At 58.9% G+C, this 15,376-nt stretch overlaps 1 protein-coding gene across 1 annotated transcript in view; it reads left to right on the forward strand.

Annotated features, from left to right (window-relative positions):
- The window catches only part of SLC45A3 (solute carrier family 45 member 3), a 113,525-nt gene extending 103,357 nt beyond the window's left edge, over positions 1-10,168 (forward strand). Inside the window, exon 6 of the mRNA XM_079327300.1 lies at positions 10,155-10,168. The gene's annotated coding sequence lies outside the window, so the exon portion shown is untranslated. The remainder of the gene's footprint in view (positions 1-10,154) is intronic.
- The last annotated feature ends 5,208 nt before the right edge of the window (positions 10,169-15,376 follow it).

Genomic DNA, 15,376 nt, shown 5'->3' on the forward strand with positions numbered 1-15,376 from the left:
CCTTGGGAGCAGAGCAGAGCAGAGCTGACAGCAGTTCCAAAAGTGTCACAGCAGGAGGGAGCAGCCCTGCTACAGCTGCTCCAAGCATCCTTTGGTGTAAAACCACCAGATTTTTGCTGTAGGAACAGTTTGGAACATTTTTCACCTGTTTCAGCTGCAGCACAGCTCAGGGGGTTCATTTTCACCTGTTTCAGCTGCAGCCCAGCTCAGGGGGTTCATTTTCACCCCTTTTCCTCCAGCCCAGCTCAGGGGGTTCATTTTCACCTGTTTCAGCTGCAGCCCAGCTCAGGGGGTTCATTGTCACCTGTTTCAGCTGCAGCACAGCTCAGGGGGTTCATTTTCACCCCTTTTCCTCCAGCCCAGCTCAGGGGGTTCATTGTCACCTGTTTCAGCTGCAGCACAGCTCAGGGGGTTAATTTTCACTCTCAGGGGGTTTTCCTGCTGCCATCCCCTCTCTGAGGATGCAGAGCCCTGAGCAGCCCCCGTGTCCCCAGCTCTGGCTCACGTGGCCTGGCTGTGTGCAGCTCCCGAGGAGAGCCCAGGGCTCTGCAGGGAACATTTCACAGTCACTGCATCCCTTCCCTGCTGCCCTGCCACCCGATAGCAGCGTGGGCAGCGAGTCATGGAAAGAAAAATGTGTTCAATGCCTCCTCCTCCTGCTGCTGCTGCTGCTGCTGGCCTGGGCACTGCCCCCGGAGCACAGGCAGGCATGTGGAAATCATTGCCTGGAGAGCAGCAGCACTGCCAGGGCTGGGGGAAAGCTGCTAAACTGAGGAAAAGTGGGAAATGGGAATTGAGGAAAACTAGATTTGAGGAAAACTGGAATCAAGGAAAACTGGGAAATGGGAACTGAGGAAAACTGGAATAGAGGAAAACTGAGCAATGAGAATTGAGGAAAACTGGGCAATGGGGCCGTGCTGCAGGCTGCCCCAGCAGGAGCTGCTCACTGAGAGGACAAATGAGCCCAGTGTCACCTCCCAGCTCAGGGAGGCTGGGACACGCTGATGTAACAACAACCCTCAGCTACACCTCTCACAGACTCAGGAAATGCTGATCAAGAAATGGTTTGGCTTGGAAAGAAAGATCATCTGGTCTAAAATTCCACCTCCCACTATCCCAGGTTGCTCCAAGCCTCAAAGTCCAGCCTGGCCTTGGGCACTGCCAGGGATGGGACAACTCCTGCCAGGACCTCCCCACCCTCCCAGGGAAGGTTTTTTTCATTTATCCAACCTCGATTTCTTCTCTCTCAGTCTGAACCCATTCTGAGCAGGGCAGGACAGAAGGAATATTGTTATTCCCGTTTTACAAGTGGCTGAAGTGGGGAACAGGAGAAGAGGGGATGAGTTTGGGATCCCTGTGCGTGGCTCAGAGCTGAGGGAGCTCCTCATGGTCTCCCTGCAAATCTCCAAGCCCCTCTTGTTCCTGTCCCACTCTGGAATTCACTCTCTGTGAACCTCAAATCGCCCTGAATTCACTGGAAATCACTGATTTGACATTCTCGGGGCTGTGGGACACAAATTCCCCTTCCCCAAGGTGCCCAGCACTGCTGACCATGGCAACCACGACTGCAAACCACCGAATCCAGCAGCATCTCCTCTGAATTTTGCCCATGGAGCATCACCATAACAACAGCTCCACCAATCCACACCAGAGATCCGGGCCCTTAGCAACCAGGAGCTGCCAAATTGCAAAACAAAGTAAAAAAAAAAAAGAAAAATGTGCACAGTCTTTCCTCCATGGTCCTGCTGTGGCTGTGCAGAGCTGCAGTGGGTAAAGCAGCGCAGATCCCAAAAGTTCTGCCCTGGAAGGTGCCAACGCCTCTCTTGTTCTGTTCATGGGGCCATTGATGGGTTTGGCCTGTTTTTAGTGTTTCGCTGGTTCCCCTCCCAAAAAGGGAATGCTCACACAGAACCTGAGGTGACACCTCTCAGAGCCCCGATTGTCACCTCTCAGAGCCCTGATTGTCCCCTCTCAGAGCCCTGGTTGTCACCTCTCAGAGCCCTGATTGCCCCCTCTCAGAGCCCCGACTGTCACCTCTCAGAGCCCCGATTGTCACCTCTCAGAGCCCTGATTGTCCCCTCTCAGAGCCCCGATTGTCACCTCTCAGAGCTCTCATTGTCACCTCTCAGAGCCCTGATTGTCCCCTCTCAGAGCCCTGATTGTCACCTCTCAGAGCCCCGATTGTCACCTCTCAGAGCCCTGATTGTCCCCTCTCAGAACCCCGACTGTCACCTCTCAGAGCTCTCATTGTCACCTCTCAGAGCCCCGATTGTCACCTCTCAGAGCCCTGATTGTCACCTCTCAGAGCCCTGATTGTCACCTCTGAAAGCCCCGATTGTCACCTCTCAGAGCCCCGATTGTCACCTCTCAGAGCCCTGATTGTCACCTCTCAGAGCTCTCATTGTCACCCTGCCCGGGCACTGCAGGAGCTGCTGTGCCTGGGGGCTCCAGCTGTTGCCAGCAGCTGTTTCCCAGGGGTTAAACCATCCCAGCAGCTCAAAAAGAACCAGAGTTTGCTCCTGCCAGCGAACCTTGTCCCCTGCCAGGCTGCTTGCAGCGTGGGGAGGAGATAAGCTGTTTTTTCAGGGAATGATCCATCTCTGCCTCTGAGTCACTGCCAAGCTTCCCCTTCCCAGGCAGGTCACGGGGTGAGCCGGGGGCCGAACGCTCCGTGCTCCCGTGGGGAAGGGCTGAGGGAGGCACCCAGGGCTGCTCCCTCCAGGGTAAAGTCCTGCAGGGAAACGTGTCTGAGCAAACCCAGCAGCTCTTTCTCCCTGCCAGGACACGCCAAACACACCAGCAAAGGGCCCGGTGCCTTTCTGCTGGCACAAACTGGGAGTCCCTGCTTGGACTGGGACCAGCAACACCCAGGGGTTGGGAGCTGAGCACAAACTGGGGATTTCCAGCCCAAACCAACCAGGCTGTGAGCAGGAGGCAATCCTGTGGTGGAGGAGGTCTGGCTGCAGGGTAATTCGGACTTTTCCGAGTTTCCAGCCGTGGCTGGGTGGGTGGATGGAGCAGGAGGAGCTGTGGCACTGCACAGCAGGAGCAGCTTGGGTGGCACCAGGGAGGGACTCCCTCCCTCCCTCCCTCCCTCCCCGCACAGCTCGGGATGCTCAGCCAGCGTTTGCTGCCTGACTCACAGCCTGCTCAGCTATTTCCAGTCCAAAGGAGGAATCCAGCCCGGCTCTGGCTTCCCAAAACATCCGTGCAGGAATAAACCTCAGCCAGCATTAGAGAGATGATGGATGTGAGAGCCAAGGACGGGTTTGGGCTGCAGGGCTGGACACAGGGATGGGGAGCCCTGAGGAGAAATCCCTGGGATGGAGCTGGGATGGAGCTGGGATGGAGCTGGGATGGAGCTGGGAAAGACGCCGGGCTGAGCCGGGAGCTCCCTCGCTGCCGTGCCAGCCGAGCTGTGGTGTCTGCGAGCTCCTGCAGCCCCCACGGGGCTGCTGTTCCCCGCCCCACGCCTCCCATCCCGTCTGACATCCGCCAGCTCTGCTGGGATAATTGGGGAATTGGAGCAGATGGCAGCGGAGTTGGCTGGGAAGAGGGGAAACCTCTCCCGCAGCTGCCGCTCGTGTCCTTCCCTCTGGGGGTGACAGCTCCGGGGGCAGGGGGACATTGCGGAGCTGGTGCAGCCCCCAGACCCTCCCAGCTGGGCTGGGGGCTGGGGGAGGTGACAGAGGTGGCCCAGAGCGCGGAGCTCGCCGTTCCTCTTCCCTGGTTTGTGCGCCTTGGGGTCCCTCCTGGTCTCATCCCAGCAGGATTTTGGGGAGCCAAAACCCTGCTCCAGCCCTTTCCTTCCTCAGGCAACCCTCCCAGGCTGCTCTGTGCTGCTTTTCGCCCAAAAAAATACACAAACAAAGCCGGCTGGAGCAGGCAGGGCGGACAAGGACCTTGCCCCCTCCTTGCCTGCGGGTAAACACGGCGTGACAGCGGCAAAGGGCGCAGAAATTCCTGGAGGAGGGAGCTGGCACAGCCTGGCAGGGCTGGCAGCAGCTCCGGGAAAAGCCTCGGCATCCCAAGGCTCAGGTGCTGCTGGGGCTGGGCAGGGAGGGAAATGAGCGCTCAGGGTGCCCAGAATTTGTTGTAATTGGTGCTAAGGCACCAGTGCTCAGCACTCCGGCTGGGGAGAAACTCCAGAGGAGCTGAATGCACCGATTGCTTCATTAACAGTGGGATTTCCCACCCAAAAATGCTTTTATTGCAGGTCGAGTGTCCCCAGGCTGCCTGACACCTCCTTGCCTCCCTCTGAGAAACCTTGCAGTGACTCCTCCCGGCTGGAAGAGGCTTAGGGTTCATCCCGAGGGATGCTGAGTGCTCTGCACAGCCCCAGCACCACCCAGGCTCTCAGCCTGACCCTGCCCCGCTGTTCCTGCTGCTTCCAGTCAGGAATAGACTCCATAAAATCACTTCAACGCAAAGGAAAACACCAGGCTCAGCTCGTCCCCATCCCCGCGGCGATCGCGGCGCATTTTGGAAAATGCTTCCACCTCGTGGCTCTCCGGAGAAACTCCCTCCTGCTGCCGGGACCCCCAGCCTGGCAGCAGCGCGGCCGTGCCCCCCTGTGCCCAGGGCTGCCCGGTGCCCCCCGCCCGGCTCTGGGAGCCGCTGATCCCGCAGGATGGGCACGGGCTGTCCCAGCGCTGAGGAGGAGCTGGAGGAGCCCGTGACCAGTCCAAAACCAGCCCGAACCCAGTCCAAACTCAGTCCAAACCCAGCCCAAACCCAGTTCAAACACAGTTCAAACCCAGTCCAAACCCAGTACAAACCCAGTTCAAACCCAGTCCAAACCCAGTCCAAACCCAGCCCAAACCCAGTTCAAACACAGTTCAAACCCAGTCCAAACCCAGTCCAAACACAGTTCAAACCCAGTCCAAACCCAGTCCTCCCAGTCTTCCCAGCACACGGTGGCTGGCAGAGCTGCCAGGGATCAGCACCGCCTCTGCTGCAGCCCCTCCAAAATCTGTCCGCGCGGGCAGCTGTGGTGGGGACAGAGGGAAAACCTTGGGCACGCTTTGGGAGTCACCCGGCATCTCCTGGAATTCAGGATTTCACCCGTCCCATGGGAACACTGCAGGGAGGGAATCACAGCCCTGCAGGGTCCCCATCCTCTCAGGATCCTTCCAGAGACACCGCCAGGCTGCTCGTGCCCAGTTTGTGCTCGCAGCGAGCGGAGTGAAGGGAATTGCCGGGAGGAACCGGGAATTGCCAGGAGGAACCGGGAATTGCCGGGAGAAATCGGGAATTGCCCGGGGGGAATCGGGAATTGCCGGGAGGATGAGCATCGCTGCGAGCACAGCGCGGGGCGCCCCAGGGACACGGGGGGTCCCTGTCCCTGAATTCTCAAGGAATAAAGAACCTCCAATTTCACAGGAAAAGTGGGTTTGGTTGCAGAGGAAGATTTCCTAGTGAAACTCTGCAGCCCCACTCGTGTTCGCAGGGAGCCTGGGAGAGCAGCCCTGCGGAAAAACGTGGATTCTCCCACCGCTGCTGCTCGGAACATTTCACATGCCAAATCCCGACAGGTGACACAGGCAGGGTTTGAAAAGACGGACAGCCAGGCTCCTCTTGCCGGGATCTCAGCCGCCACAAGGCGGGGAGAGGCAGCTTTAAAGGCAGGCAGGGCTCCGCTCCCGCTCTCCTGGCCGGGGCTCAGGCGAAGCGCTCCCGTTAATGAGCAGGAAATGGGGAGCGGCGGGATGGGAGCGCTTTGTTCAGCCCATACGGACGCTTGGCACGCCACGACCTAGCGGGGGTTAATCAGGGGCCTGCTGGAGCGCCGTGAGGAACCTGCCAGTCGCCACAAGAGCCGCCGTGGCGAGGAAATTAAAACTCAGGCACCATATGCCGCCAGTCCCCGGGAGGGAGCGGAGCGTCGGGAGCGGCGTCCGCATCTGCCCGGGGCAGCTCCGACTGCGGGGGGGTCCGACCCGGATAAAGGGGGTTCTTCTTCATCCGTGGGGATAAAGGGAGTTCTTCCAGGTGTTATCCCACCGGGATAAAGGGAGTTCTTTCCAGGAATTATCCTACCAGGATAAAGTGACTCACTCCCGTGGAGTTCAGCCCCCCAGGATAACTCATTTCTTTTCCCTGGGGTTCAGCCCCCTGGGATAACACCCCTCTTTCCCAGGGTTGTGCCCCCTCAATAACGCGACTCTTTCCCAGGATTTATCCCTCAATAAAGCCCTTCCTTCCTCAGGATGATCCCCCCGGGATAACTCCCCTCCTTCCCAGGGTTATCCCCTCTCAACCTCACGCCTCCTTCCCAAGGGTTATTCCCTCTCAATAACGCGACTCTTTCTCAGGGCTGTCCCCCTCAATAACGCCGCTCCTTTCCCAAGATTTATCCCCTTCAACCTCATCCCTCCTTCTCCCGGGTCACCCCCTCAACCCCTCGCCTCTCGGTCCGGGCCAGCTCCGGGGGGGAGCCGGGGGGAGCCGGGGAAGGGTGACACATGTTGTGCCCAGCCCAGCGGCAGAGCAGCCGGCGAGGCAGAGCCAATGGCTGCTTTTCGTGCTCAGCCAGCGCGTCCACCTCCACCCCCCTGGAGTCCTTAAGTGCCAGCTCTGAACTCCCAGGCTGTTGCGGAGCAGAGATGCTGCTCAGCGGGAACAGAAGGCGCAGCCTGCTGACAGGCAGCCAGCAGGACCCTGAGCCCGCCAGGGCCGGCTGCTGAGACAGGTACGTGCCTTCCGAGGCAGGGAGCCCAGAGCAATCACATTTGGGATGCAAACTCGGAGCAGACTTCAATTTTCCAGCAGGGGGAATATGGAAATCTGGCTCCCTCGGAATGATTCATTCCCCTCTTCCCCAGCGCCGCCACCTCTCCTTCCCCTGCGAGCTGTCCCCGTCCCTCCCAGCACCGACACTGGGCTGCAGTCTGGGCGCCTTCGTTTGGGGGGGTTTTGGTGGTCCCTGGGCGTGATGAAATCGAGAGAGGGGAGAGCAGCAGGACAGGGTGGTCCCCGCGGGTTGGGTGGGCTCGGGAGCCAGGCACAGCCGGGTTGGTTCATTCCAGGGATCCCGGGTGATAAATTCATCCCTGGAGAGCCAGGCACGGTCAGGATTGTTAAATCCAGGGATCCCGGGTGGTAAATCCATGCCCGGGGAGCCCTGCTGAGCTCACAGGAGGATCCAGGGGCTGTCCCAAACGGGACCTTCTCCCTGACAAGTGGCCGGCACCCGACACCCGTGGGGAGGGAGGGCAGGGGAGGGGAAAAGGTGAAACGGGGCCCAGCAGAGTCGAACTCTCCTCTCCACGGGTTTTACACTCCAAAAGGATCCTGACCCAGCGCTGGTTGATGTCGCCCGTGTCCCCTGGCCTTTGGGGAGAGGGGAGGCCAGGGTGCAAAGCTCTGCTGTGCTGCGGGACATCCTCTCCTCCTGCTCGGAGAGCTCCCACACGCAGCTGGGCGGCACCAGAGGTGACACTGGTGTGGCAAAGCCCCGTCTGGTGGTGGGGGAAAGCGGCTTCTCTCGCGTTTCCCTGTAGGGACTGTCCGGGGCTTGCTGCTCCCGGGATTTCGGGGTCTCCCGGAGCCCTTTTCTCAGTCCTGTCAAGGGAAATTAAAAACAGGGGAGTTGGGGGAGATCCTCCAGCGAGGATAGCAGGACCTGCTTCCCACTGGGAGCTGGGAAGAACTTCTGTGGTGCCAGGAAGAACTTTTGTGGTGCCAGGAAGAACTTTTGTGGTGCTGGGAAGAAGAGAGGAGCCGGCCGTGCATTCCCTGGGCTCGGCTTGGGATGGGCACGGGCGGGGGCCGGGCCAGGGCTGCTCCCGGAATTTCCCATTTCCCATTTCCACCCTCGGAGCTGATTCTCGTGTCTGTGTCTGGGGAAATGTTGTCCAACAAATCCTCCCTGGAGCTGGTGCCGTCAGGTGGCGCTTGGGAACCGGCAGCGTCACCGCGGGAATTTGGGGAGGGAGCACTTGGCACATGGCACGGGAACGGGGACAGGGGACACCCAGAGTCCTGTGACACGGGGACAGGGGACAGGGGACACCCAGAGCCCTGTGACACAGGGACAGGGAACGGGGGACACCCAGAGATCCTGAGACACAGGGACAGGGGACACCCAGAGATCCTGAGACACAGGGACAGGGACATGAACTGTTCCCGGAGATCCCAAACCCAATAAGGTTTTTGCAGCTTTGCTGGGAGCAGAGAGAGCTGGGGATGGAGTGAGCTGCTCAAATTTAGCAGAAGCATCTCGGGGTTTGCACCCAGATCCAGCCAGCTGCAACTTCACGTGGGGACAAACATCCCAGGGGGGTCCCGGGGATTTGGGATTTGGTCCCAGGGATTTGGGATTTGGTCCCGGGGATCCTCCAAGGATCAGGGGTTTGGGCACAGCCCGGCTCAGCTCCTGTGGCTCTCCCTCCTCATCCCAGGGGTGCCAGAGCTCGGGCTCTCTGTGGAGCCGGGCTTTGTAGCAGCCCCGGCTCCGGGGAGCACGTCCCTTGTTAATCAGCATTTAATTAAAGGACATGCTGACATTTGGAAATCAGAAACAAGTCTCCTGTGTGGGCTGCCTCTCTCTGCCGCTCGCCTCTTCTCTGAATCACTCCCTGACATTTTGCCAGATTAGGATGTGACTCCCTCTCTCACTATCTCTCTCTTTTTCTGCTTCCTTACAAAAATAAATTGAAAAGGAGACGCGAAGCCACCGCTGCTCCTCAGGGAGACGCCGGAGGGGACGGGGGAAAGCTCCTGTGATTCCTGGGGCTGCAAAGCTGTGGGGCAGCTTTTCTGTGGGCCACAGGGATGGTGTGGCAGGGTCTGTCTCCCCGTGTCCCCTCGATGTCCCCTTGATGTCCCCTCGATGACCCCTCGATGTCCCCGCCGCCAATCCTCCCGTGTCCCCCCGTGTCCCAAATCCCCCCCGTGCCTCCTTTTCCCCCGGTGTGGCCGAGCAGGTCCGGGCTCCTTTGGCCCGGGGGTCCCTTCCCCGTCCGCCCCGGGGTTCGGGGGTCCCTGACTCGCCCCCCCCGCCCATCCCCCCCGCCTCCCGCACCTTCTGCCGCGCTGAAACGGGGCCAGCGAGTCTGTTCAGCTGCTCGCCATCCCCGAGCTGGGAAATGCAAACAGCAGCGAGCGCCGGGGGAGGGGGGGACTGGGGGAACCCTCAGCGCTCGCTTCCCCTCGGCTGCTCATTTCAAACCTCCTTTCAAGCAGAAATTACTCACATTAATCAGGAGCGGGAACGTGTTCGCAGCGCTGCAGATTTGGCAGCGCGGAATCAAATTCCATCAGTAGCAGCGGCAGGACGCGAGCGCGGCCGCCTGAAAGAACCATGGCCGGGGAAATCGGAGCCCAGAGCTCCCCGAAATTCATCTCCTCTTTACAGAAATGCAGGGAGATCTCCATGACAAACGGAGGCAAACGCCCAGAGCATGCCTGGGGCTGGAGCTGCCCCAGGGCGTCAGCAGGGTCGGGGACAGGGACAGGGACAGGGACAATTCCTTCCCAACATTCCACCCAAACTTCCCCTCTGTCAGGGGAGTCCCTCCTGCTCCTCAGAGCTGTCACCACCCCCTGCCAGCGCTCTCAGAGGTACCAGGGGACAACCAGGAGCATCTCAGCGAGGCAGAGCAGGGGCTGTGGGGCAGCAGGAGATGCTGGCACTGCTGGCACAGGGGGCAGGGGGGCTCTGGGGGGCAGAGCTGGGTCTGTGGGGCAGCAGGAGATGCTGGCACTACTGGCACAGGGGGGCAGGGGGCTCTGGGGGGGCAGAGCTGGGTCTGTGGGACAGCAGGAGATGCTGGCACTGCTGGCACAGGGGGGCTCTGGGGTGCAGAGCTGGCTGCAGGTGTTGCAGCTGCAGCTCTCTCTGATCTGATTGTGCTGCCTCTCTCCTTTATTGGCTCATTTTTGGGAGTGAGATGGATGGGGTTTGTCTCACCTGCAGCAGGAGTTCGGGCACGAGGGGTGGAAATGGCCCTGGGGAAACTCCCCGGGGCAGGGGCATCACCAGAGCCCCGTTCCTGCCCTGGGGAGGGTCAGCAGGGTGGGCACAGAGGGGTCATGCCAGGCACTGACAGCACTTGCCCCAACGAGGAACCTGCTGTTGTCACTTCCAGCAACTCCTGGTGGAACCCACAGACCCAAAATCCAAACTGCACATCCAAAGGTGTGGTGGTCAGGGACCTGTGTGCCCTGAGGGTCCCCCACTGCAGGGTCTGTGCTCTCAGTGGTGTTTGTCAGGAGCAGCTGGACAGCAGGAATTCTGCAGAGCCCAAATTCAGGCTGACCTCCTGATCCCCTGGAGGTGCCTCTCCCCACGTGGGAGCTCTGGCTTTGCAATCTGAGTGTGGTTTTATGACTGCAAAAGGGCAAAGAAGGTTTTCCCTGGTGATTTTTGCTCCCCTTCCTGCGGGGTTTTGTGGCAGGGCATTTGTTCTGTTGCCTGCAGATTTTACAGCCAAGGGAAACCCCTGGAGAACTGGATGAGAAAAAGTGTGAACTCCTTTAAAAGCCGAGCGCGTGTGGCAATAATTGGGTGTTTCTGTGTCCCCCCAGCCCTGAGGGGAGCTGTGCTGTGCCCCAAGGTGGTGCCTGGCATGTCCCAGTGCCCCCTGGCTGTGCAGCTCCTGGCAGGAGCTGTGGGCAGCCAGGCCCAGGGAATATTGATTGGATTTCCAGCAGAAGCTGACAGAGCCTATTCCAGGCGTGTAATGAAGACTGATGATCCCATCCTCGCCCTGCTGCTGTGGGGAAAAGGGAAATTATTCTCTGCATCCTGGGGGGAGACTCCTCAGCCCTCCATCCATCCCCTGCCTCCTCTCATTCCTGCTGCTCCCGCTGGTTTTCTCCTTTCCATCCTCATGGATCTTTGCCTTCCCAGCTCCCAGGGCTCCCTTTTCTCATCCCAGCACACAGAGCTGGTGCTCAGGGGCTGGTCCAGACCATGGGGTGAAGATTTCACCACTGGGATGAGCTGGGGGAGGACTTGCTGTGTATGGAATTTCTTTTCACGGGGTGGAAAGCTCCCCCAGTCAAGAGTCAGCCATAAGAATGGGTTAAAATGGGTCAAGGTTTAAAAAAAAAAAAAAAAAGGAACCTTGCCTATTCTCAGTTTTTTATTTCTCTGGTAGATTTTACCCTTTAGGGTTGGTGTTTTCAGGCTTTTCTCAGCAAACAGAACAGTGGGAAATGCTGGAGTGATCGTAGGTCAGAGCTGAGAATTCTCCAGGATCACAGGGCTGGGGGAAGAAAGAGGGAAAACCAACTCTTGGAATGCAGGAGGTGTGAATTCTCGAGGAACTTCATCCCTTCCACACTTCTGTCCTCCCAGACTGGCATTCCAGGGATCCTCCAGCACCTCTCCACTTCAGCCCAGCTCCATCCCGGGAAAACACCCAACAGATTTATTTTAAAATCATGTTTTGACACTCAGAGCCTGCTCAGGCTGTTTTGGGAGGGGATCTCTGCTGCTCCCATCAATATCCCGAGCTCCATCCAGCCGATTTCTTGCAAGGGGACAAATGAATTCTTGTCAGAGGGGGAATTCCTCCCACAGCTTTTGGTGAGCACTGGGATATTCACGGCACAGCAATTACTCCTTTCCCTCAGCTCAGGAACGAATTTCATCAGTAATTCAACACCACGGTGAGAGGAGAGCCGGGCAAGGCTCTGGGGAGGCAAGGAAATCACAGCACTCCCTAATTCTGAATTAAACACTCCAAAAATTAAAAAACACCTCAGGCACCTGCCTGCCCGTCACGGGACCCAAACACACAACAGGGAACATTCTGGTGGGCTGGGGGATATTTTGGGGTGAGGGTGATTTGGGAGAAGAGCTTGGGGAGCAATCCCCGGGCTGCCAGGAGCTCATCCCAGCGTTCCAGAGCCGCCTTTTCCTGCTGCTCGCAGCCCAGCCCAGCTGCAAACATCTGGAGAAGTTGAGCACCGGGGGCGAGGGGAAGTCGCAGCTCGTGGCAGGGCTGACAGTTCCTGTGAGATCAACGCCGCCAGCGGCGTCACCGGCGCTGAGAGCTCCCTCACAAAGGCAAGGAATGGAAGCAAATCTTACATGACACATTTATTTTTGTCGTCTATTTATTAGCTCAGAGCAAAAGTCCTGCTGCGCTGCATTATGGGGGATTATGCAAATGAGGGACATCAAGACAATTAAAAAAAAGAAAAAAGCCCAAGTGAGCACAATGTCAGAGCGGAGCAGATGCTGGGAGGCGGCTCAGCCCGCCCTGACCTGCCTGCACCTCCTGCTCCTCAATCCCAGCCCGGATCCAGCACTGTCCCCCATCCCAGCGCTGCTGGCTCCTCGGACAGCCCGAGCAGCTCATTAGGCCCATCAGTTAATGAGCCGCCCGGCACATCGGGGGAATTCTTCTGTTGTCCCATCCTAATTTAGGGGAAGGATGCTCCATCCTCAGCCGCATCCCTGCAGCCAAAATGAGCAGCGAAAATTCCCATTTTGGGAGTGCTGTGGAGGGCAGGGAGGGTCCTTGTCCCCCCTGCAGGGCCCTGGCGCGTCCCCAGGGCAGAGCAGCCCCGCACCCTCCGGCCGGCCCGGGTGAGGTAATGCCGCCCTGCCACGGGAGGAGGATCCGGCTCCCGAGCCCGGCTAAATCCCCTCTGAATCCACCGAATCCCCGTTGTTCCGCTGACAGCCCGGGATTTGGGAGAGCTGAGCTGGAAGGAGAGCAGCGAGCCAGGCAAAGGAGAGGGAAAAAAAAAAAAGTCCCAAATCCGACTTTGCTTTTCCAAGCCCCGCAGGACTCGGGATGTGCGGTTGGGGTTTAATCCTGTCTGAACCCCGCTCCAAGCACAGAGAGCTGCACCCAGGGACAGCTCCTGCAGGTGGGAAACGCCGTTTTCCCCCCAAAACCTGCGGGGGGAGCGCGGGCAGTGCGGGAAAGCCGCGACCATGCTCACCCCGCTAATTGCTCACCCCGCTAATTGCACTCATTAGGGGAGCAGCGCTGCCCCCTATTCCCAGCTAGCCCAGCTATCCTGAATTCTCCTGCCTGCCCAAAGCGCGCACCGGAGACCTCGGGTGGGCTCTATTATTTTATTTATTTTGATTTTCCTGGAAAAGGGGATTTCTCCTCCCAGGTCAGAAGCTCTTTTGTGTCTGCTCGGCTGCGAGACGGGGCCGGAGACAAAGCAGGAAGGGGGAAAGCGGGGGAGAGACGAGCCGGGAGAACCTGGAAAAGCCGGGAGAGCCGGGAAGAACCGGGAAAAGCCGGGAGGAGGCGGCATCGCTGGCCGGGGCGGGGGGCAGCGGGGACCCTGCCCTGGGTACCGCATCCTCCGTGCGGGGAACGGGAAATGCCGGGGATGCGCGGCTGGGAGGCGAGAGATGAGAGGCAGGAGATAATTTATGCAGCAGCTCGGCTCGGGGCTGCGGGCGGCCCGGCCCCAGCCGGGTGGGAGGGAGGGAGGCCTCTCCCCATCGCCCCTTCACCCGCCCCCTCCCGCCCCGCAGCCACACACAGCCTCACAATCCCCTTCACAATTAGGAAGGCACCTATTCAGCACCGCTCGGGCTTTTGTTCCTTCTCTTCTCCGCCGGCCGAGCCCTCCCCGGTGTCTCCGAGCAGCGCCCGGCGCCTCCTGAAGTTGCTTTGCCGGATCCCCCTCCCCAAAGAATCGCTGGAGTCCCGCGGGTGAGGCTGCGGGAGGAGAGAGGAGGAAAAAAAAAAAAAAAAAAAAAAAAAAAAGGGGGGGAAAAAAAAAAGTAAGACGGCTTCTTTTTTTTTTTTTTTTTTTTTTTTTTTCCCTTTTTTTCCCCCTTCTCTCGCTTTCTTTGTCTGGAGCGTTGCCTGCAGGAGTTGCGTGCGTGAGGGCGAGCGGGGGCTGCGGGGCAGCGCTCAGCCCGCGGTGGGGTCGGTGCTGAGCACCTGCAGCCCCCGCTCCGGCTGCCTCACCTGGGCAGCATCCCCGGGGATGCCAGCCCGGAGCATCCCAGAGCTGCAAATGTGGGAATGCACGGACTGAATTCTCTCGGCTGTGCTGTAGCTGGAGGGTGGCTGTGGCTTGCTGTGGCTCCGTTCTTGTGGAGGTTGGGAAAAAATGAAATTGGCTTTGTTTTGGGTGAAAATAATGCTGAACTGAGGTCAAAATTCATCTGTATGCGAATATTTGTGAGGTGTGCGGCTATATTCGTGTTATATTCCCATTATTTAGGTATGTTTATGAGCATTACATGCAACACACGCTAACGTAGTTATGAATTAATTACACGTGAGCTCGTTAACTGTTGGATTCCGGGGTTGGAATGGCTGTTCCTGTGTACAAATGGAAGTTTTTTTGTCTCAGGACCGGACTGTGTGTGTGTGCAAACACTTTGGCATTGTTCGCGGTGGGAATAGTGTGCAGGAGGTGCAGGAGGCGCGTTGGGATTTCCGAAGGGCTCAGAGCGAATCTGGAGCTGCTGGAGCCTGGCTGGATCTCCCTGGATCATCCTGGGAGGATGCGGGAAGGGCTGGAGCCGCATCCCAACCTTTCCTTCCTCCGGCTGCAAACTTGCAGCTCCGAGAAGGGAGAGGGAGAGAGAGAGAGGGAGAGGGAGAGAGGGAGAGAGGGAGAGGGAGGCTCTCCGGGTCCTCTCCGATGAGGTAATCCCAAAGAAAGATAAGGGACGCGGTGCGTGTATCAACCTGAGCGGTGATGTCAGCCCGGGCAAAGCAGATTTAAGGGCTCGGGGAGAGGAATTGCCGCGGTTTTGGCGTCACCTGGTTCCCACTGTTCTTTCAGGTGTGTTGTGCTGCCCCGAATTGAGGGTCCTGCGAGGGTCTGGGCTGCCCGGAGAGGTCCCGGGGGCTCGTGCGGGGGTTTTGGGGGTGCTGCGGGGACTCTGTGGGTGCTCTCACGTGTGTGGAACTGCCAGACCGCGCAGGAAAATGAGGATTTTTCCCTGCCAGGAGCTTCAGTGGCACTGAGGGGAGGGGTGGGCAAGCCCAGCTTTGGGGTCTCTGCCATCAGCGGGGCTGGAAGTGCCCGGAGCGGCTCCAAAAAATGTCCCCTCCCGGTTTTTGTGTGTCCCCAGCCAGTGGTGGCAGACCCGCAGCGGGAGCAGGGCTGGGATGGCTCCAGGCTCAGGGACAGGTTTGGGACAGCCTCACCCCGCACTTTGGGGTGTCCCGTGGGGCTGGGACCCCTGCGGGCCTGGCTGTCCCTCGGGAGGGGACAGGGAGCCCTCGGTGCCCTGCCCGGGGGTGATAGGAGCAGCTCCAGGGTGGCACAGGGACTCTGGACCCGGGAGAATTCCTGCTCCTGCTGAGGTGCCAGGCTGGGCCACGAGGCTGCAGAACGGGACAGGAGACAACAGGGAAATCCAGGGAATAACGGGGAAAATGGAATAATTGGGAATTACAGGGAACATCAGGAAGTAAGAGGGAAC

Source organism: Erithacus rubecula (genome assembly GCF_903797595.1).
Source record: "Erithacus rubecula genome assembly, chromosome: 26".
NCBI lineage: Eukaryota > Metazoa > Chordata > Aves > Passeriformes > Muscicapidae > Erithacus > Erithacus rubecula.